The 24405-nt window shown below is 40.6% G+C and overlaps 1 protein-coding gene across 2 annotated transcripts in view; it reads left to right on the top strand.

The window, feature by feature from the left end:
- CA8 (carbonic anhydrase 8) overlaps positions 1–24405 on the top strand; it is a 115977-nt gene that overhangs the window by 85811 nt on the left and 5761 nt on the right. For both annotated transcript variants that reach the window (XM_067712253.1, XM_067712252.1), the window contains exon 9: positions 1–24405. This exon is cut by the window's right edge and continues 5761 nt beyond it. The gene's annotated coding sequence lies outside the window, so the exon portion shown is untranslated.

A 24405-nucleotide genomic window follows, 5' to 3' on the forward strand; every position in this document is an offset into this window, starting at 1 on the left:
GAGGAAGACAGTGGTCCTATAGTACCCATGGGTGAGAAACGGAAACTTTGAGCTGCAGCTTCGGTTTATCCTCAAAGCCTGCATTGTTTGTCTTCATCTAATCGAGCTTTAATGGACATCTGTGACAGTTGCCTGTACACATGCTCTAATGAAATATTAGAAATGGCTGTAAATTCAAAAGAAACCCCATGTTATGTATCCGCATCACTGCTGCCAGTATTCATATTTTTGCACATACTGTTTATTGCTTATGTGTAGAAGAAATGAAACTAGTTTTCAGAGTTATTATTAATATGAATATATATCATGTATTAATACTGAGACAGGAAAAATACATTTCCAGTGTTTGCAGTCCTTCATTTCCTGTCTCCAACAGAAAATTCACTCATTCAGAAAATAATGTAATTCTTGATAATAAAATGAGAGTTTTGATCAAGAACAGCATATACAGCTCCAAAATGGAATGTGAAGGATTAGTAAAAAACACATCTCATGTTATTTTGCAACCCTCATACCATGGTTAATGTCAGGGTGATTTGTTATAAAACACGATTTGGGAGTTAATGTAAGAACATAATACTCACTTTATATATTACTTTCTTAGTTAAAGGATTTAATTGATTATATGAATCTAATCATACTTATTTGACATATTAGAAGCTGAGGTTTGTAGGAATTTGAGAAAGGTATAAGAAATAAATAGGCTAAAGAGAAAGTGGATACTTTATTTTATAGCTTTATTTTCCATGATAGAAACATAAATTTAATAGTATCCTATAATAATTTAGTGTTGTACATTTTGTAAGACTTTAAAATATTTTATTTTATAGGTTTCACTTTGGCATATTGAGATCTTTGTTTTGAAGATGAATCATATCCTTATTTTAATTAATTTTAAGTGCTACTGGCAAATTTAAGCATATGCTTAGATGCAGTTAGATGTGATAGAATGAGATAATTTATGTAAAGCAGTAGAGTGCCTGGCACAAAGCAAGTACTTAATAAATGTTATTAGTTGTTATAATTGTTGTAAAACTAATGACTTCAATAACATGTTACACTCAATTTTGAGGGATTTTGTGATGCAGAATATCTAAGTTAGAAATAGAAAATAATACAGATGGAATAATTATGTGTTGAGAGATTTTAAATGTGTTGGGTAAAGGTTGTAATAATGAAAAGCATTAAATGCAAATAAAAAAAATCATACTAAATATCCCTGAAAACAGAAGCTAAGAAGGTTCACGGTGGAGCCTTGGGCAGGGAGAGAAAGGACCAGAGCTGCCCCAGAGAGAGGAAGCGGAGGCGGATGAAGGGTCAGCATCTAACAAAGCCCTGGACCACATGAGGGCGGCATCAGGCAGAGCCTCTGAGAGGTAAAGGCAGTCCCGGGATTTTCCCTTCTTTAGTTTCTTGTATACAAAAATGAAGAAATGGCAAAGCATGGCTACAAAAACTTGGCATATTTAAATACGTATCTTATAGACTAAAACTGATACCACGTACTTGCCAGACATTGGCTGCAGGTGTGGTCTCATTTGCAGTTAACATCAAAAGACAAAATCAAAACCCTCTCATGAGTGAGAGGCCAACAGGGCTGCTGGCACTCCTCTGCTAGACCCTGCGTTCAGGCCCTGGGACCAAACAGTACATGGGCACCCAGTGTCACTGATCCTGATGTGGTTGGCACTGAGCAGCTGGGGACCGTTCTTGGACTTAACTTCTGATGCTTCCTGCAGTCTCCAATCACTTGTCCCTGAAAAATACAAAATAAGCATAACAACAAAAACTAATTCAAATGACTCTCAGGGTAATATCTTGTTGCCCATATTTCCCCTCCAAAATATCTTTTTTAATTGAAGGAATCAAATTTATTTACTGGATATTTTCTGATTCAAAAGACTGAAATGAACTACTTGGTTCAGCTTGTGGTGTTCATTGGTGAGATTGTGTGGAAGCTTATATTCTTTAATGTGGGAAACCCCTTCATTCCACCATTAGGTACCTCAGACTCAGATTAGGAATGCTGCTTGTAGTGATGCTTTTGTGGGAATGAAGTTGAAAGAGTAATTTGTCAATAACAAAAGTGTAAATGACTGGTCAGAAATCTGTCTAGTTTTGATGGTGGCATGGGAAAGAAAAGTATGGGATGGACCTGGAAATTGGGGAAGAAGCTTCCCAAAGCAGAAGTGTGTGTATGGGGTAGTTAACTAGGGATAAGGGACAAATTTCACAGATCTTGAAATTTAATTTAGGGTGGATTTTGTTTACCTGAAAAAATGGCAAACTGAGGGTTTTCTTCTCATATGGTTTACACATATATAAGCACCTCTTATTCAAGGTAATTAATGTAGCTGATGGTATGTAATGTAATATTGATCTCAGAAAGTTTGGTCAGTTAAGGTAATTTGAGTCATTTTGTTGGTCAGTCTAGCTGAAAGACTTGCTGATTTTGTTGGTTCTTGATCCTTTCAAAGAACCAACATTTGATTCTTTTGGTTTTCTCTACTGTGTTTTTATCTAATCTTTATTACTTCCTTCCTTCTACTTGCTTTGGGTTTATTTTGTGCTTTTTCCATTATCTTAAGGTGGAAGTTTAGGGTATTGGTTTGAGATCTTTTTAATAAAGGCATTTGTAGTTATAAAATTTCCTCTAAGCATTGCTTTAGCTGCATCCTATAAGTTGTGTTTGTTATATTTTTGTTTTCTTTCATCTCAAAGTATTTTCTAATTTGCCTTGTGATTTCTTCTTTGACCCAATGGCTTTTTAGGAGTGTGTTGCTTAATTTCTACATATTTATGAATCCCCAAATTTCTGTTATTGAGTTATAATTTTCATTGTAACACACTTTGTGTGATTTGAATTCCTTTAAACTTATTGAGGCATGTTTTATGGCCTAGATATGGTTTATTCTGGAGAATATTCCACGTGTATTTAAGAAGAATGTGTATTCTGCTGTCGTTGGTGTTATGTTCTATGTCTATGAGGTCTAGTTGATCTTCTGCATATTTCTATCTATCACTGAAAACAGGATATTGAATTCTCCAGCGATTATTGTTGAATTACCTATTTCTTGCTTCAGTTCTGTCAGTTTTTTTTTTTCATGTACCTTGGGACTCTGTTGTTAGGTATATATACATTTATCATTTTTATATCTTTCTGATGGAGTTATCCTTTTATCATTATAAAATGTCTCTCTTTATCTGCAGCAACATTTTTGTTTTATAATAGACTTTCTAAGACATTAGTATAGCACTCCAGCTTTCTTATGGCTGCTGTTTGCGTGATATGTGTTTTTCCATCATTTTACTTTCAACCTATTTGATCTTTAAATCTAAAGTGTGTCTCCTGTAGACAGCTTAAAGTTGGATCTTGTTTTTCCATCTAGCCAATCTCTGCCTTTTGGTTGGACTGTTTAACCCATTTATATTTAATGTTGTCGATATATTTAGGTTTATGTCTGCCATTCTACTTTTTGTTTTCTACCTGTCTCGTGTCTTTTTTTGTTTGTTTCTCTGTCCCTCCTTCATTGCTCTCTTTTGCATTAAGTGACTATTTCCCAGTGTACTGTTTCTTTTTTTTTTCTTTTATTATTCTCCAGTGTACTATTTCAATTGCTTTAATGATTTTTTTAAATACTTTCTTTGGAGTTTATTTTCTTAGTGGTTGCTCTAGGTCTTACCATATATTGATACATGTTAATTTATTAGAATCTACTTCAGATTTATGTTAACGTGATTACAGTTGGTGTTCTTTGTTCTTGTCAACTGCCTCTTGCCCTAGGCAAAATCTTTGAGTCACAACTCAGGAGCTATGGGTAGGGACAGTGGTTTGCTCTTTGTGGAGTGACACTCCTGCTTTGCAGACAGGGTTCTGGGTAGGGGCAGAAGCCTCTGGTTTTTGTGGCTTGCCTCTCCCAGACTGAAACTTCCACCCTATGAATAAGCCAGGGTGAAGGTGATCAAGGTCCCAATATTCTCAGCCTGCTGCACCTGGTGTAGAACCTCTGCTCTGTGAGTGGGGGCTGGGTGGAAGAAGGGGGCTTATGAGCTCTTGGAATTTAGCCTCTGTGAACCTTTTATGTATCCCTTGGTTGGGATTTGAGGGAAGAGGGAGCCCCATCTTCCTGGCCTTACCCACTTAGAATGGATTGTTAATCATGCCAAACTGGAGTGAGTGTGTTTATGGCTCAAATTCTAAATAATCTTATTGAGATTTAGGAGATTTTTCTTGAGTACGTGTTTTCTCCATTTGCTGTATGTCCTTGGGAAAATTTCCAGACACTTTAAATTTCTTCTTCTTCTTTTTATTCTGTCAGGTATGGTAGTTGCACTGGGAAGCAGGTCTGTGGAGCTTCTCTCATGTCCATTCTGGGTGTAATGCTCTGTCATCTAAGATGGCACATTACTCAAAATGTCAGGCTATCAGATTCCTTCTGGAATTTTCACTGGAGTAAGCGTATTTTTCAAAATTGTGTGTCAGATATCATCATTGTGATTAAGGGTAGACTCATGCTTTTGGATAACTTAAAGTTTCTTAAAATGAAAATGAAGTTGACATAACAATGATAGTAGTTATTGAGTTAATTACTCTGAAACTTCTCCATTTTATTTTTCTATTTAATTAATTAAAAACAATTAGTATATGCTGATTAATGATTTTCAAATCTGACCTCTACAAACTGAGACTCAAGATGGCATGTGTGTGAATAGACACCCAATAAACCTCATTTTCCTTAGAATCTGTTCACTTCTATTAGAATATATTAACAGAGCAAATATTGATATGATGAAAAGCAACCTATATTTTATTTAATACAGAATATTATTTGGGTCATAGTATAGAGTATTATGTAAAAGATGAGGCTTTGTACACCGATGATGTAATGCAGTTCCTAAAGATAAGCTCACAGAAACCTTTGTTCCTTTTTTTCTGTGTTCCCTTCCTTTGTTTAGAGGTATTTCCTGTGCTGCTTCTGTGTGAAGCTCTTAACTGACACTCAGTCAGGTAGTGAGGTGGTGACACGTGACCCTTCAGACGAGTGTTGTTGTTTTTTTAAGAAAGATAAAAACAACATAGAAGAAAGGCTTTTATTGGAAACTTTGTGTTGTGTCAGACTTAGATTACATTTTAATAAAGTATACTAGAAGTTTTACACTTCAGGTGGTACAGGAATCCCCACTTGGAAATGACACTATTAAGTTTTGAGAAACTTTTCAATTTCTGAAACTTCAGTGAATCTGCATAAACGACTGACTTGTAACACTTCTACACCTCCACCACCCAGTGGGACACTGTAGTTTAGTGAGTCAATAAAATTTAAGAAATTTCTTAGAGCTGCTCCAGAGACCTAGATATGCTTGTATTACTCCCTTTTGGGCCTGATTCATTTCCAGAATAACTCTACTGCACACTTCCTTTGATAAACTTTAATTGCTTTCAAATTACATTGGAATTTAGTCAACCTCAATAGGAATTTTCCTATGAAATTATATTAGAATCTGGCCCAAAGGGATTAAAAAAAAAAAAGAAGCAGCATAATAAAGTCTATACATTGCATGAAAAACATTTTATCTTTTATAACATAAAGATGCTTCTTTATGGCATGAAAGAAAGCTACAGTGTTCTTAAAGCACAAGACTGGGATGAAAATTAACTGTTTGAAATTTCAGTCGTATTAAATAAATTTCCTAACAAATGCTGCTTTCAGCAAATCTCATTTGAATAAATTAACCTTAAAACAAAAAAAATCTTTATAATTAACATGACTTCTTTTCCCCTTTTTTTTTCTGCTCAGAAATTATCTTCAAATGACATAGTTCCAAATATTCAAGAAATATATTTGGGGCCCTATTAAAAAAATCAGATGCACATCTGATGGAGTCGTTTATGAGGATTTTGCCTTTGCTCTTAGGCTCGGTAGTTACAGTGGTCGAGCTCAGCCTTCATACCTAACCAGAAACTTGAAGCAGTTCAGGAAGAACTGGGACCAGCTAAGAAAAACCTACAATTCCACAGATCTTTATTTTCTAAGTCCACAGAAAAGAAATGTGAATACAGTTCTTCTGGTGAGGAAATTGGTTTTCCCAGGAAGAGGAATTGATGCTTCTAGAGCACCAAGGAGGTGATTTTCTCATTTATGTAAGTGTGAGAAATGTCCTAAGTGGTACACTCTTATGCGAGACAAGTACAGGTGAGCAGTTAACTCCAAGGAACTATGCGTCTCACAGAGGCCAGGGCCATTATTACTGCTAGTCCTTGCACGAAACTATGTATTTGAAAACATTTTATGGACATTGATTGCACCTATTATTTCTCAATGAAGTTCCGACCCTTGGGCTCCAGCCTTGCGTCTCTCTGTTCTCAACACCCCACTCCCTCCCCCCCGCGAAGACTAGAGGGTCCATTGTTGCTAACTGCTACATCTTTGGCAAGAGAACACATATTTTCACTACTGTCCTTGGAGGCCTTTTCTGATTTCTGACAATTGGTCTGTATTGTTTTTTATCATCTCATGCATTTGTATTAAATATGTTTGAATCATCATAATCACTCTATTGTGGGAATTGGCTCAAAGGAGGCAGACAACATTTAAGCCAGAAGAAGCTTTTTTTTTTCTTTCTTTCTCAATCACCTTTTAAAAACTGATCAATAGGATGATGTAATTGGTTTCTGGGGTTTCTTAATTCTGTCCTCTGATTTAGCTGAGGGTAAACTTCCTTTTTTTGACCGGAAAGAAAAATGTGTCAAGTATACGTGTGGTCAAACCTATGCATCTTCTGAAGAATTATTTTTATTTTGAACTGTTTTAGAATATTTCCAACTTTCCCCAACAGTATTCATTTCCACCACCACCCTGGGAAGCAGGAAAATGAGCAGCAGTAGCTCCTCCAGGTGAACTGTGGCCAGAGAACAACTCAGCCAGTGGAGACAAACGGTGCTTCCCAGCAGAGTGCGGTATGTGAGGAGAGAATGTACCTGGGGTGGGTGGAGACGTGAAAGAAGCTGTGAAGACTTCCCAAAAGGAGCAGAGAATTTCAGTGAAGCCAGACCCGCTGTAGAGCAATAGCTGCAGCTGATACAGGTCGATACCTCGGATGATTCAAAGTGGTGTTCGTAACGCTGTTCTCTGGGCAAAGTTCTGTGACGGACTGCAGGTTGTGTGGTCACATCCTGTCATGCGATCAGATGGGCGGGGGTAATAGCGGTTCAAGACACAGACAGAAACCAAACTCCTTGACTTAAATGTTGGATCTGAGTCCTGCTGGAGATGTGTGACCTTGGTCCATGTACTTAACCTCACTGGCCTCAGTTTCTTTGTCTTTATTTAAGATTTACTACTTAAATCTTGAGATGTCTGTTTATATTATTTTAGCACTCATTGGATTATCTGGATAAGGGGTTGCTATTATTCCTCTATCACTTATAGGCTCTTTGCACCACAGTGGCCAAGAGGCCCGGGCTGTTGGAGCAGGGCTACCCAATACGGTCATCTTGCTTCTCTTTTTTCTCACTCACTTTCCTCCTTTTTCAAGGACAGTCATTCCTGTGCCCATTGGCTCCACCAAGGGCCCTCTGTACAGCCATGGGCTTCCCTCTGCAGCGTATGCCTGTATTAGTATGTGCTCGGGTACCAAGAGAGGACCATCACTTTCTGAGGCAGAATCTGCCGAGATGCTTCACAGCCATTTTTTCTTCCCCCATGCTAGGCCCCCAGAGTAGCTGTATGCCTTAGGAAGGACCAACCTCAAATAGGCGCCCGAATGTCAAAATACTTGAAGGAAATGATGAAATAATTTGTGAAGGGTGAGTGAAGCCATACGCTGAAACGAGCGGCAAATATGCGATTGCCATGTGTAACTTTGCAGGCTCTGTCTGTTGACGCAGACGAATAATTGAAGAAGTTAACTCTGCCTGCCTCTTCAATAGGTAGGTAGAGACAGTCTCCCAAGGGTGCAACTTCCTAGGGCTTCAGAGTGGCTGAGGGACCCCCTCTGAGAGATGCGAAGGTAGGCCACTAGACACCCATTGCTTGGGGGAAGGGCACAGAGGGACATTTTGACCTCGACAAAGGTCCTCTGGAAAAGGAGAGCTCTGGGGTGGAGGGGAAGCTATTTCCATAAGGAGTTAGAGTCCTTCTGGGAGTGAGGGAGCTGAGGGTCTTAAGTGAGTTTTAAAATTAGGGAGACCCATGGGAGTTCACTGCTTGGGAAGGGGAGCAAAGTGCTGCACCACAGGGGGACGGGCAGGCCGACCTGGTGCTGTCTGACCAGTGCTGAGCCTAAGGGTTGTGGGTTCGTACTGGTTCCAGCATTGTGGAATCTTGTCAGCCTCACAGCTTTGGATAACACTGCTGAACGTGAGTGCCCCTCAGGGCCATGGGAGCAATAACGCCCGAACCACTGGACTGGCTTCCTTTGAAAGACAACACTGGTTGCTTGGACAGCTCCGGAGAGAGAGAACCCCCCAGGACAGGGCTTAGACTTCCTACTGATAAGGACGTGTGGAGAAACAAGCCCCACTGAAAAAAATAAGAGCTGAATGGCCATTTCTGACACCCAGGCTGGTAAGGGAAGTCATGTCCATTATTTACGCACAGCACACTATAAAGAACATCTGGTGGAATTGATACAAATCTATAGCTCCTCCTAACTAAGAAGCGTTATTAGCCCTTAAGCAAAGGGGAACGAGTGTGGTTCTCTCTGGATCTTTTCCTCGTGTTGCAGATTATTCTCTTCCAAGCCAAATACCTTCTTCCTCATTATTATTATTTTTCCTCAGCACTGATAATTCTTAGTTTTTTGCTTATGTACTTGCTCCAAGTGCACTCTTGAAGTCCTGAGTTTTCTTTGGTAGATTCCTTCAGAAGCTTTCCTTTCCTCTGTGATGTTCTGTGAGGTGATGGCTCCCCTGAGGCTACAACTCGGCCTTTGTCCCATCAGGTGAGTCCGTGTCCTCTAGAGCAGCTTCCTTCTCTCTGGTGATAACAGCGTCCTCCACTGTGTAATGGTAGATGTCACGCTTGAAACTGAGCAGGACCCTGGGGGGCCTTCCTAGGTACAGAAGCTCCTCTGTGACCCCTGTTTCTTGTTTGTAGGAAAAAAAGCTTTAGTCTCCTAGGCCTTCCGAGTTCCAAAGAGCAGACTCAAGCAGTTACTAATTAGGGAAGTGAGGGGATGCAGAAACAAAGGAAAAGCAGTTAAGCAAGAAAAGTAGTAATAGCTTAGATTACAGTTCAGTGATAAAACAGAGACCTAGTTCCTCCTCAAGGGGCATACGTGATAATCTGATGCATATCTTTGAGCTGTCCTGCAGAAACCAAGATTCTCCCCCCCACCCCACCCCCTTGGAGGGCCGTGAGTACATGCTGGCCACAGCACTTAGACCCCAGACTAGTCGGAACCAGAAGGTAAAGGATTAAGTTTCCTGAAACATCACCCTGTTACCTCACCACCAACCAATCAGAAGAAAGTCCATGAGCTGCAACCCTCATCCCAAATGTTGTGTTTAAAAACCTTTCCCTGAAAGACATCAGGGAGTTCTGAGCTGCCTGTTCTCCTTGCTTGGGGCCCTGCAATAAATGCTGTCGTTTCCTACACTGCGACCTTGTGTCAGTGGATTGGCGTTGCTGTGCGGTGGGTGAGCAGACCCAAGCTCAGTTTGCTAACACACTTATCCCCAGTCTGGTTGGAAAAAGTCACTTTCTGCTTGGAATCTGAGTGGTATAATCTTCCACATTCTCTCATAACACACCAGACTTCTTATGCACTAATGTGAAATCTGAGTTTCCTGGGGCGTTATTTTTTAACCAGTTAACTCCCAGTTTTGTGTGGGCTAGATTATGATTAGGTTAAGAATTCCCAGTTTTTCTTATCTTGAGTAGAAAGCGAATATTTAGTTTCCAAGAGCCACTTAGATAAGAAAAAGTTGAAAACACCGTGAAGGTAAGTGGAATTGCTGGAGCCTGGAGGACTTCCTGTGTTCACTAACTATCGACACTCATTGCTTCTGCCTCCTGTGGAGAGCCGGCATTTGGACCTTGCCTGTGGTCTGTTTATTGCGCCCATTAAAGAGGCGTCTCTGAGGGCCAGATGGGTGAGTGAAAGTAAGCTCCTCAATTTCCCATCTCCACTGATAAATCCGACTTTGTCATAATGACAGAGCATCCAAAGCAAACGACTGCAGTGCGTGGACACTTTGCTTCATCCTGGTTGTGTGCAAGGACCTCTTAAACCCGCACAGAGGTGGATTTTCAGTTGCCCCTAACCACCAACCCAATGGATGACACTAGCAGAACTTTCCAAAGTTTCTGCCTGAAAACACTCTAGCAAGAGAATCTGAAGCAGATGAAATAGATGGTCATTTGATTCACATGAATCATAAGCTGCGGAATTTGATTTAGTTCTAGTACATTAAAATCGTAATAGTTTTGTCTTCACTGGCTTTTAGTCGAGACTCTAAAAAAGTCAGCAATTACTGAATTATTGAATCGCAAAGGTAGGCAATGGGCAGGGCTTTTCTCAGCAGCACACTGACTACGGAAATTAAGTGACCAGGAGGCTTGAGGACCCCTGGGACTAAAACTCTCATTCCTTACACATTGGACAAGTCCCTTCTTAGACAGGATGTCGGTTTGCGGGAGGTGATCCATGTATAAGTGTGAGTTAATAGTAGGCCCTTTAATTCTATTCCCCACATTCCTCATTAATCCCACGCTATTGGATCACTGCTTTATTTTGTTCCTTTATAAATTTATATCACAAAACCTCGATTTATGGTATTACCATTGATAAGTTTTTTCAATGTACACAGTCCATTTATTTTCACGCCCACTTAGGACCAGTGAAATTTATGTAGCAACATATTATTAATTGCCTTCCAACTTCTGTCCGTCAGAAATATTTAACAAATGTCCACACCCATTACTATAATACTATTCCTGAAGCAAAGTGCTTTCAGAGATGCATCTAATTGACGCATTGTCTGTTTTTGGAGATGTACAGATTTCTAGAAAGCAGCCCACTGACGGGTCTCTACGTGTTGGGGGGCGAGTGTTGTTACTCACTGAGGTGCCTCCTGGGATGATGGCCTGGCTCACTTTGAAGCAGAAAATAGAATAAAATGAGGTTTATGTGCTGTTGGCGTCAGAAAAGCCCATTACGATGATTTTGCTTAACGCTTGTCATCTAGTTTGTAGTTGTCTGTAATACAGTGCCTGTCCTGATGCAGATTTTTTGTTTTAGGGAGTGGGTATCCACATCCACAAATGCAGGGGCTGCTGGACAGTAGGAAGGGTACATGGAGGATGGCTGTGGATGGTGCGGGAAACTGGGCAAAGTCAAGGGCAGTAATTAAGCTCCTCCCTCTGACTTGCTTCTTTTCTTCCTCTTCTATTGCTGTAAATTAAACGTGGTTGCTAACGTCTGACATTTCTCCCTCGACAGCGAGGGGGACACGATACAAGTCTGTCATGTGTTTATTCAGCAGGTGCTTATTGATTTCTTCCTGTGTGTCAGTTACTGTGCTGGTGCAAAGAAGACTCAATCCTTGCCCAGAACACACCTAATTATAATTCAGAGCATCTTCTAAAAGCCATATGAGGGGCCTAAATTATATGTTCAAAAAAGAAAAAAAGAGTATGCTGAGGCGAACAGGGCGTATTCATGGAGAAGGTGTCATAGGACTTAAAAGTTGGAGAAGCAGGTGAGAAGAAGGGGTCCACGTATGCAGACTAGCAGGAGAAAAGGTGTGAGGAGAGTGAAGCAGGAGGCCTTAGACAGAGTTGGTGCATGAAGCATTTTAGCTGAATTAAAATGTATACAAGAGAGTGGAGAGATGTTATGATAAAAGGCAGGATGAAGGAACCAGACTGAGGACTTTGAGAGCTAGATGATTAAATCAAACCTTTATTTATAGGAGATAACGGGTCCATCGTGCAAGTTAATTATGGAGCACTTGAGTAGCAGGCACTGGACTAGATCCCGGGAAGGTTGGAGGATCAGTGATGCACAACCACATCCCTCAACTAGAGGCAGCAACGAGGCCCAGAAGAGTTTTGAACACGAGCTTGATGTCTTCTGGAGATTAGCTCCACGTGAGGTAAAACGGGGGGTTGGCAAGCCTGTCACCCAGAGGTGTAGGCAGGTGTGGGGGAGATCGGGGCCAAGAAGCAACACGGAGAAGCAGATGAGGCAGGACAGGTACCTGCTCTACCTGCTGGCGTGAGAGCTGCTGTCTGAGGCTGCATCCTTTCCCACATCACAAGCTCTTCTCCTCTTCATCCAACGAATAGACGAGTCCAGATGTGAGTGAGCTGCTGCCCCTCAGTTTACTATTTGGGGAGAGTCATTTGCAAGTGTTTTACATGACTGCCCAGCTCCAAGAAGTATAAACTAGCTCTCTCTCTCTCTTTAAATGTCTTGCTTGTAAATTGTCCCTAAAAAAACTACTGTGCTCATGTCTGATCCTTGCAGGTAGCATTGAAGCACCTTGAAGGTAAGGACTTTGACAGGTTCCCACAGCTTATCTTTCTCCCCTACACCCTTGTCGCCTGACAGATTTCCCAGTGAGACAAAAGATTCTGAACTTATTACCAGACACAAACAAACATCAGTAACAACTACATACAAATTTTCTTATCTTTTCGGAGATGTAAAATATACCTCTGTGTGTGTGTGTGTGTGTGTGTGTGTGTGTGTATTTTCCACCATCTTTTCTCAGCTGTCATTGCTAAATCCATGATTTCATGGTAAAAATAGCTGTAACCTGGAAAACAACTAGAAACTTCTTGGTTTTTAATATTCTCGTAAAGGCAGAGCATGTTTTTCTTTCCAACTTGCTGACAACACAGTTGTTGGGGGTCAGACACTCAGGATGGGTGCTTCTTGATAAAAAATAATGGACACGTAGTTGTCCTAGCAGCTTCTGACCTTGTTTCTATTTTCTACGTGTTCTCTAAGAGCATGCCTGGGTCAGCTCTGACACACCCAGGGCTTTCAGCTCTTTCTCAGCATCCTGGACCCCTGCCAGTCTCCATTTTCTCCAGGTCCATGAGGCATAAGACAGATCTACAAGGACTTTGGAGCTGGGCATCTACAAGGCAAAGTTGAGGAGCCGGATGGTCCTCTGCCAGTGCATAGAGAGTTGGGGGTACCAGCTGGTTGATTGGACAGGTCCCCAGGCTGAGCAGGATTCCAGCTCAGTAGACTCAGAGCAGCTCTGGGAGAACTGGTAAACCCACCCAGGGCTCTGGCCTGGCCCATTCTTCACCTTGTCAATGTCACCATCTTCTAACCTCTTTTTTGTTTGTCTTCAAACAGCCCTCCTTTTGAATATCGGTATCCCTTTAGAAGCTGATTTATTCTGTCTGCTTTATGCCACACGAGTGCTTTTTCATGTGGTGTAAGCTGGTACTCTTCCTCCTTTCGATGGGGATTTGTCGTCAAAATTAATTTCAGTCATTTCTTCTTCTCTGCGTATCTCTATCAACTCACAAACATTTCTTGGAAAGACCAGTTTATATGATTTATTGGATCTTTAGAAAACCATTACTGTCTCTTCTATTCCATAATTATTTTACTTAAAGGTTTATAAAGTTATACTATTTTCTTATTATTTCCTCTCTCTACATATTTATTTATTTTTTATTGGAATATAGTTGCTTTATTCTGACATGAACGTAACAAAAAAAGCGTCCTTCTGTTTACGTAGCAAGTACAGGATAAAATATACCAGGATTTGTTTGTTGTGTCCACATATTTCAGTGGGTTTTCTTCAGCCTTTGCAACTACAAAAGCAATACAGTTACTTTACTTGATACCTACCAGAGAAAAGGAGAGCTGTCAGCTCTAAGTAGTTTTTCAATTAATTTAGTCTTTCTTTCTCCACTGGTAACAAGTGTGTTGCCCGGAAGCCTTCTCCCATAGTGCTGGAGTGATGAAGCATGGCTGGCACATGGCATTGCTTGCAATGACATCTTTTTCTGCACAAGCGTTCTGAAATCACTGTGGATGGATAGATAACCTGTCTTAAAAGGACAGCCTACTGTGATTCGTAATCCTGGTACCGCAACAGTAGGCATAGCTGCCTAAGACAAAAAGGCTTTTTCCAGCTTTGTGTGAATCATCGCTCAAGCATTTAAAACACGGAGTCTGTTCTTCCAGTGCAAAGCCCTCTCGTTAATATTAATGAAAGTCACACATTTTCTCTCAAAGACAGAAAGGATGCCTCAGTCTTTCCTCAGGAATCCTAGATTATAAAGGAAGAGTATCTGTAACTGCCTTTTTTTTTTTTTTTTTTTTTTTTGTCGTGGAGTAGAATGGAATAATAGAGCTTAGGCAGAAGCTGGCAACATTTAAAATCAAGCTCTCCGTTTGTTGACACTAGAAAAATACCTCAGTGTTGGAGCATAAATGCAAATGTCTCCCTCCGTGTTTGACACTTCTCAGGTTTCTCACTCTCTTTTTCACTTTGAAGGGAAAGGAAAAATCATTTTGGTTTTTAAAAGATCAAACAGATTTTTAAAAACATTTAACAGACACCAGCTACTCATTTCCCCATTAATTCAAATCAAGCCTTCTTATTGATGGAATCTGAGAAAAAGAGAGGAGATAAAACACAATAGATGAAAGACACCAATAAAAATAGTGGCAGCATAATGGTCCTGTTTTTCAGCTCTTAAGGGAGCCTATACTATCATTCTTCTTAAGCTAAACTACCTCTGGTATTAGAGGGCTGAGGGCACTGAACATGCCTCATTTTCAAAGTATTAGCAAGATCAGTTAGCAAATCCTCACAACCAAGAGGAGTAAAAAGCATTCAGCAGTAGAGCAGCATCTTGTAGCACTGTTCTAGGAATTACCATTTTATGTTTCAGTTTTCTGGGTCAATCCACATGGCGAATCCTATCCACTTTGAGAATTTAGGAGTAGTTCAGTATTTTGCTCAAAAAATAAGAGGCTGCCCATTTAGTGGAAAGGGCATGGGTTTGGTGCTCAGAACACAGACTCACATTTTCTTAGTAAATACTTACGTGCTGTGCACTCCATTGCTTGTCCTGGTAGGGCTATGGAATTCTGTGGACGGGACTTAGTTTTTCTGAGCTTGTAGAAATCTATCGCATCTTGTCTGCTCAGCAGTTTTCTTTCAGGAACTACCACTTTTCTACCTGACAATGTTGCCAAGATCTTACCTCCTCTGTAAAGTGACTCAGATGGGACAGTCTGAAACACTCAACCCTCATGGCCACCGTGATTAACTTGGGGTGGACCCATGGCCCGAACTGAGCCAATCTGAGAATTTTCCTGGAGCTTCCTGGACAGAGGAGTGAGTGAGCTGCTCTCCAGGATCACAAGTTATAAGGATGGTGTTAACTTTGTTTCCAGATAAGTGCTTATCTGTGAATGGATTTTAACCCACAGAGGAGGAGGCCTACGGAGCTGTAAAGAGTCCGCACAGGAGAGCTCTGATAATGTGTTTTGAGCCACTGCGTCTAAACTCACCTGGATGCAGTTCTGGACATTTCAGTTGCATGGAATTAAAGGGGTTCCAAATGAGCCTCCCCACAGTGTGCCACTCTGACACGTGGATTATTCTGAGCTGAAGACAATCAAGGCCCAAAAGACTCAGAAAGGGCTTTTACCTCCCCCTTAACTGCCTAAAAGAATTTAGACAGAGGGACTGGTCTAAGAGAATTATCACCAGAGATAACTACAAAGAGTGTGGGCGAGGTGTGGTGAGCTGGGAGGGGCCAGCAGGCCTGCGTCCCATGGTGTGTATATGGCATGTGTGTCCCATGGTGTGTATATGGCATGTGCGTCCCATGGTGTGTATATGGCATGTGCGTCCCATGGTGTGTATATGGCATGTGCGTCCCATGGTGTGTATATGGCATGTGCGTCCCATGGTGTGTATATGGCATGTGCGTCCCATGGTGTGTATATGGCATGTGCGTCCCATGGTGTGTATATGGCATGTGCGTCCCATGGTGTGTATATGGCATGTGCGTCCCATGGTGTGTATATGGCATGTGCATCCCATGGTGTGTATATGGCATGTGCATCCCATGGTGTGTATATGGCATGTGTGTCCCATGGTGTGCCTCTGCGTCCCATTGTCTCTGCCTGGCTCGGTAGACATTTGTTTACCAAACATGTGCTCTTTCCACTGTCCTGTGAATTGTCTCCCTCCCATTTGAAGTTCCAGACCCCCATCCCCTCCTCCTTAGCTCAGGAAGGCAGATAAGCCTCAGTAGCCTGACTGCCTTTGACCCTTTCGTGTCTATGTGAGCCTCCCATACATAGGAAATTACATTTAGTTTTCTCCTGTTAATCTGTTTCATTTCAATATAATTATTAGATCAGCCAAAAGAACCTGGAAGGGTAGAGGAAAATTTTTCAATATATTTTTTTCCGTTTACCTTTTTTTGTTGCATTTTGTTTAGACCAGTTCGAGTCCTGACACGTCCTGATTTTAGTTCTTCATTGGTAAAGCTGGAATAATCTTTTTCCTAAAAGGTTTGTTGTGATGTCTGAATGAGATAATGTGAGTGAAAGGGAAACACACAGATTACCTGCAGGGTACACTCACCACGGGGAAGGACTTGGAAGGTTAGGACCCAGTAACCTTTTTTTTAAAAAATATTTTTTGGTGGAAATATAGTTGATTTACAATGTTGTGTTAGTTTCAGGTGTCCAGCAAAGTGATTCAGCTATACATATACATATATCCATTCTTTTTCAGATTCTTTTCCCATATAGATTATTATAGAATATTGAGCAGAGCTCTCTGTGCTGTACAGCTTGTTGATTATCTATTTTATATATAGTAGTGTGTATATATTAATCCCAATCTCCTAGTTTATCCCTCCCCCATGCCCCGGCTATCCCCTTTGGTAACCGTAAGTTTGTTTTCTATATCTGTGAGTCTATTCTATTTTGCAAATAAGTTCATTCATATCATTTTTTTAGATTCCACAAATCAGTGATTCTTTGTCTTCTGCCCTAAGGTATCATTATTCCAAGCAAATTATGTTTTGACTAACGGGAAAGGAATAAAACCTCCACAACCGCTAGTATCCATTCGTTCAGCAAATATCTGTGAGTGCCTCTGTGTGTCAGGCACTGTTCTGGGTGCTGGAGCTAAAGCGGTAGGGATGAGGTGAATCAGCTTCTGCTCCTGTGGTGCTTCATTTCAATATAGATGCAGGACTGTGCACAGAAATGTACTCCAAATGGGATTCGGGTCGGCACTTGTGTGCTGGAAATATGGCTAAGAATTCCAGTTCTATCACTCAGCTCTCATTGGGGCATGAGGAGGTTAAGCCCCAGGTTATTTGATTCCTTTCCTTTCTTCAGTTACTTACATGTACTTCTGATCCAGATCTGCCCTGATTTTCTTTTCATGAAAATTGGCAAAATGGGAAGACAGATTTGCAGATGGTCTCAGGGTCCATGAATGAGGCACCAGTGATGCAGAGGCAGTAAGACAGCGCTGAAGTTTGCTCATTTGGCGGTGCTCAGCCCACTGCCTTATCACAAGTACTAGGAGTATTTGCTCAGCTTCCATACAATGAGGAGGGATCTTGCTTAGAATAATGAAAAATAACGCTTGACCCGTATAAGGCATCAACTGTTTTAAATGCATTTATAGTTTAAATTTTCACATTGGGGCTTGTGTTGAGCTAGGCTTTCACTGTGTTTTAGTCATTCTAGCCTTGTGAACAAATTGCAGTGTGCAAAAAGCAATGTGGGGTGTCCAGTGAAAGGAGTGCAAGCTTTGGAATCAAATGGATTAATGTGAGCCCTGGCTCTGCCACTTAGCATTTGCACTTACCTATTTTCCAAGTATGTAAAGATAATCTTGAATTAGTAACTAAATAAACCTTATTTAGAAATGTTACCTAATTCAAAATGACTTTTTGCAATTATTTGTTTTTTCAATCAGTGGATTATAAATGCATAAATAATATCAGATATGACATATTGGATTATTTTTAACTTCAAAAGGAGATCTCTCAAAAGTTATCAATATTTAAAAAATATTTGTCCCTGTTTGTTTTGTTGTATTTTGACCTCCTTCCAGTTCCATCCTTCATCCCCCTTCTTCCCCGCCCTTTTTTCTCTCCAGCTCAGGTTCTCTAATCTCTGTGTCCAAACCCACCGTGGGTTAACACTTTAAAACTAGCCCCCTCTCCCCACAGTTGCCTGTTGCTTTTTCTCTCGGAGTTGCTTTCAAAGAGCCTTGCCGAAGTATACAAATTGTACAAGCGTTTTTCATCCCATGCTACCAAAATACATTTTTTAATGGCTTTTTATCCTGTCAACCAAGGTTCTCCTTAGGGGTTCACAGTGCATGTCTCAGTATACCAGTCTTGTTATGTGTACATCTAGGTGTACACCAGCTTCACCTCCATAGATTCCAGGGCACACAACACACTGAAGTCCCTCTGGCCACAGCTTGAGAAAGAGATCACATAAAGTCACACTTCCTCAGCTCTCATCCACTCATGATCGCAGTATCTTCTCTCCGTCACCAAGCCAACCTACCGAAATCATTGCTAACTTCTCAGACTTTGAGTATCTTTTTACTTTTCTTCAATTTTTAACAATAAATTTGTAAGTTTAAAATTTAGAGAAAGTTAAAATAATGGTAATAAAATTAAGAGTGTATTTTCTCACCACCAAGAATTAACTATAAAGAAACTTTGTCATATTAGCTCAGCCTGTTTGTCAAAAATGCAAAACATAACACGAAGCAGAAACCCCCTTTAAGCACCATCACTTGTCCTACCCCGCTACCCATTTGTCAGAGGCAATCAGTATAATTAAGTAGTGAGTAGCTTCCCAGTTCATCTAAATGCATATATATTGACTACATAGTATTGCTTTTGCAGGTTTTTATTCATTCATTTATTATTATATAAATATCTTTTTTATCTTGCTTTTTCTCACCCAACATTTTGTTTTTACTGTCTCTCAATGTAGAGTATCCTACTTTATGGCTTTATTTTGTTTATTTGTTCCCGATTCGGTGGTCATTGCTACCATCCAAAGATGTCATCAATGCCCATCTTTGTATCAGTGGGGGAACTGTCCTAACATATAACATTTAAACATTTGGTACTGTAGGAAAGACTATGATACTGTGTTAAGACCTTAGAATTCTTCTGGTGGTAGAGTCGTGATGCTAAAATTCTCTTCAAGTTTTCAGCATCCGTAGTAGTGTTTTGTTTTGCCAAGTGTTCAAAATTCCTTTCTCCATCTTTCCCCTTGATTACCCCCACCCTTCCACATGTGCCCTGCCTCTCCTCGTAGATGTACTCATAAGCCAGCCTCCCACCCTATTAATGTTTTACCCAGTGTAGTTGCTCAGAGGATGTACATACATATTGCTTTCCTGTGACACTCGCTTCAGAAATAGCACAAATAAATCTGTTGGAAGAAAATCACAGAGAAAGACCTATTCTTTATAATGCCAGCTATCAGGCTGATATGAATGACTCAGATTCAGGAAGTGATGAGTAATGTGTTGTCATATTTGAAACAGAAATTGCTAATCTTGAACCCTTGACCAGCCAGATCATCGCAGATAAGATTTTCTTGGTACTCCCTATGTGAGGGCAACAGCAGCCTACCCAATACAATGCATATCCATTCCTTTATATTGCCAGCTCTCATTACAGAATATTTTATAATGGGAGCCAGGTCTTTAAGCAAATATTTGAAGGAGCAAAAGGGGATAATAGTGTCAAGTGACAGGGTAAGGAGGAGGAAGAAATCCTTAGGTGCCAACAGGTTTTGTCCTAGAATTTGATCGGATTAAAAACTCTCAGATGGAGTCCGCCTGCTGATGCAGGGGACACGGGTTCGTGTCCAGGAGGTTCGTGCCCCGGTCCAGGAGGATCCCACATGCCGTGGAGCGGCTGGGCCCGTGAGTCATGGCCGCTGAGCCTGCGCGTCCGGAGCCTGTGCTCCGCAATGGGAGATGCCATGACAGTGAGAGGCCCGCGTACCGCAAAAAAAAAAAAAAAAAAAAAAAACTCTCAGATGCAAATAGACAAGATATTGTAGTTTTTACATATGAAGAATATTTAAATTTCACTACTCTGTTTATATGTGCTTTGTGAAGAGGAAACAGGCTTGGGTGAAGTCCGCGTAGATCTTACCAGTGGCGAGATGGTATTTGAATGTGTGGCAGCTGAGTTCAGTGCTTCCCCGTTGTATGATTATGGGTATCATAGCTCAGACAGTGAAACAGTGGTCTCAGAAAATTAATGCTTCACTTCTGGGTAAGCACTCAGTGTCATTGCAAACGTTGCAGTGAACAGGGGCACTCAGTGTAGACAGTGTAATGGTTTGGAAGGAGTTTGAACTTGCAGTCAGAATCACAGTGGCCTCTCATTAGCTTTGTGACTGTGGGAAGTGTCCCTCTAACCGTGTCAGTAGAGGGAGCTAGTATATTATACACATATGAAATCCTCAGATCTCACCATTGTCAAATATGTTTCCTTTCTTCTGGCTTTTTTCCCTTTGGACCTCCAACAAGTAGCAAATGTGCTCACGGAAGTTTCAGACATAAAAATTAGTGCTACTTAGAAAAACAATGGTTGGGTGAATGAATGAAAAGCCTTATAGGATAGTTCAAAAGAAATTCAGATGTCATCATTACAAAGTATACATTCATACAAATAACAGGGTACTTCTAATATCTCTTTTAGAGATGCTTTGCTAGATGGAAAATTAATTTGTGATTATTATGATAATCCTGGAAATAAATACCTGTTGGTGTATACTGTTTAACTAGGTTTAGATGTAGGCTGCATTAGCACTATTCATTACTAAGAAAGTATAAAATATTAGCTACTGCAGGACTTCCACTTCTGCCCGGGAAGAATTAAATACTTTGGAACCTGCTCTTCTCCCATAAAACCTAGAAACCTGGATTGTGATCCCAAGACAAGGAAAACAATGGACTGAGCCCTACCGTTGGCCAGTTTACTGCTTAGAGGCAGTTTCCAGACTGTGGCATAGGACAGAAGACACACACGGAGCAGGCAGCTTGCTGACTCGAGGAGACAGAAATTCTAGTCTGGGGAGGCTGAAGCGGTTGTATTTCATGGGCAGAGCACCAGGGAGAGAGAGAGAGCTCTGGAGACCTGCAGAGGTTTCCTTCTGAGCCTTTGGCTAAATGCTGATCTGCACGTACAGTGCGTGAATCTTCAAAGCCAAGAAAAGAGCCACCAGAAAGCAGTATGTACACCAAAGGGTTTCCAGAGCTCACACAGGACTAAGGAGAGGTTACATTCTCCCCAGTCTGCATGAAGAAATCTGGTATGACGTGGCGTATCGGCAAAATTCTCCAAGGAGTCACACCATCGTCTTGGGGCTAAATTAGCCCTGGAGTCGTCTGCTCTGGGATTACCCTGATAAAGCTTAGCCCAAGCCTTGAAGGGGTCAAAATGATATGCAAGTAAAAGTGCCAGAGAAGCCAAATACTCATGAAAAGAAAGCAACAAAATCCAACACTCAATGACATAAAACTCACAGTCATCAGTAAATGATAAAGAAATCACTCTGCTTGCAAATAAGCAGGTAATGACGACCAATACCCAAGGGAAAGTCAACAGTATGAAAACCAAAAATGATAGAGGTAAAGAAATTAGGAGACGAGAATCTTAAGACAACATTTATAAATCTTAAGTATGCTCAAGGATGTGAAGAAAACATGAAAAAGATCAGGAAAGAAATGATAGTCATGATAAAGAACCAAAGGAAAATTTGAGGGGTGAAAAATACAATATATATACACACAGAAATAGACTGAATGAGATTAACAGCGGATTAGACACGGCAGAAGATCAGTGAACTTGACAAAGCAACAGAAACGATCTAAAACAAAGTGAGAGAGAGAAAAAGACTGAAAAAAATGAACACAATCTCTGTGACCTATGCTACAATATCAAGCAGTCTGATGTATTTAATTAGAGTCCCAGATAAGAGGAGAAAGAATGGGTGGTACAGAAAGAATATTTTAGGATCTAAGAAAATCCACAACCCCTGAAAACAAAAACAAACAAACAAAAAAACCAAAACAAAACCACAGTGTGTCAAGTTCCAATTAGAAGAGAAAAACGACACAGTCATTTGGACAGGGGACGTTTAATATGAAGGTTTATTAACTGTAGCAGGGGGTTGGAATAATAAGAGGCTGGCTAGTAAGTAGTAAAGAGAACTCTGAAGAACACGGTAATGGCAGCTATAATGCACAGTCAGTACCCCTAGGGCTGAGGAAGAGCCCTCAAGGATGACACCCTCCAGGGCTGAGATCCAGAGCCCATTGACGAGGGCACACTGATGGCAGAGAAGTCACCATGGTGTCATGCCTGGACCTTGCTGTAAATATACCCTCTGGTACGTGCTAAAATTCCACACTCTAGCGTGCTGGGGAAAGCTGTTTTGGGGGAGGTGTTTCACTGAAGATAGTGCTACGAAACCACCTGAGGGGGTCCTAAGGGGAGTTGCTAGCCATGACGTGCTCCTGGCCACACGTGCTGCAGGATCCTGCCAAACCAGAGCTAGGCACAATCTCAGCTGCTCTAGGTTCTTTGGGTGGAACAACCCAAACATTCTTTCCTGAATGATCTGAGTCCTCAATCCTTCCACTTATTGTTGTAGTTTTTAAATTACTTCTACTGTTGGGCATGGAAGTGGCAAGAAGCATCCCTGAGGATGCCCTGGGCTCTGTATGCAGTCCTCCTTGTCTCTTCTGTACAGTAGCAATCCAATTTCCCTTTGGTGATTGGGAACAGTTACTCCAGTCAGGAGACTAAGACCTTTCTAAGCTATGGGTTCAATGGTGTAAGGAGCCCCAAATGGCAGGTAGACGTTTTAGTGACACCACTGTTGTGTCCCTGATGGGATCATCTTCCCCTTGAGAATCGTTGCCAGAATTCTATACCCAGCAAAATATTTTTCAAAAATGGAGGCAAAATAAAGACGTTTTCAGATCAACAAAAGCTGAGAGTAATTCTTCGTTTCTTTGTATGTGTCATTTAAAGACACCCACCCTTTATTCACTGGTTTCTTTTAAAATTGTATATTTGTTTTGGATTTTTTTCATTTTCACTATGACAAGTACCTGTGTGTTTTTCTTTTTCATTTTCCTCTTTGGTATTCATCAGGTTTCACAAATATGTGGATTGTTTCATTTCTGGAAATTTATCATTTCTTCATCATTTCTGGAGAATATTTAGTCACTCTTCAAATATTGCTTCTACTTCATTCTTTTTGTTTCTTCTGTCTGGGTCTCCAATTAGGAATGTGGTAGACCTTCTTACTATATCTGCTATATCTCCTACACTTAAAAAAATGTTTTAAATCTTTTTGTTACTTCAGGTTTCATTCAGCTAATTTCTTCTAACCTGTCTTCTGTTTCATTAACTCTTCAGCTGGGTAATCTGATAAACTCTTCCATTCAGTTACTGTATTTTTTAGTTTTGAACTTTGTACTTGGTTTTTCTCCAAATTGTCTATGTCACTGTGTAATAGTTTCCATTTTACTGCTGATAATTTTAAACTTGGCTTATAACAATGTAGTTGTTTTGTAGTCTGTTGTCTGGTAATTCCACTCTCTAGAGTTCCTGCGGGTCTATTTCAGTTTTCTGTTATTTCTGCTGATTCTTATTCCTAGGGTCTTATTTTTTCTAGATGTTTAGTCATCTCTGACCTTTTTGGACACCTGAAATTTTAAGAATAATCTGAGGTCCCAGATGATATAAACTTCTTTTGAATATCTTCAGGGTATCTAGAAATTGTAAAATTTTGTGGTACCTATCTACAAAATTTGTGAGCTTCAAATGAATGAGATTCCATTGTGTTGTTAAAAATGTATGTGTATCTCTACCTTAATCTATCTATTCATGTCATTAAATGCTTTAATTTGAGGAATCTAACTTGACCTAACAGCTAACTCTGGACCAGGCATTCGTGTTCCTGATTTTTGCTTATTTCATTAGAACTGATTTGATTGATGTCCTTGTTTCCCTTTTAAACTTTTTGTTGTATACTGTGAACATTAAAAAAATTATTCCAGATATAACGTTCTGAGTCACATGACTTTCAGACTTTTAATTGATTAATAAATGTATTTATATTGCCTAAATTTAAAAATCATGTTTTTGGGCTTCCCTGGTAGCGCAGTGGTTGAGAGTCCGCCTGCTGATGCAGGGGACACAGGTTCGTGCCCCAGTCCGGGAAGATCCCACGTGCCGTGGAGTGGCTGGGCCCGTGAGCCATGGCCGCTGAGCCTGTGCGCCCAGAGCCTGTGCTCCACAACGGGAGAGGCCACAACAGTGAGAGGCACGTGTACCCCCCCCCCAAAAAAAATCATGTTTTTTAAAAAAATAA

This window comes from Pseudorca crassidens, chromosome 17, assembly GCF_039906515.1.
Source record: "Pseudorca crassidens isolate mPseCra1 chromosome 17, mPseCra1.hap1, whole genome shotgun sequence".
Lineage (NCBI taxonomy): Eukaryota > Metazoa > Chordata > Mammalia > Artiodactyla > Delphinidae > Pseudorca > Pseudorca crassidens.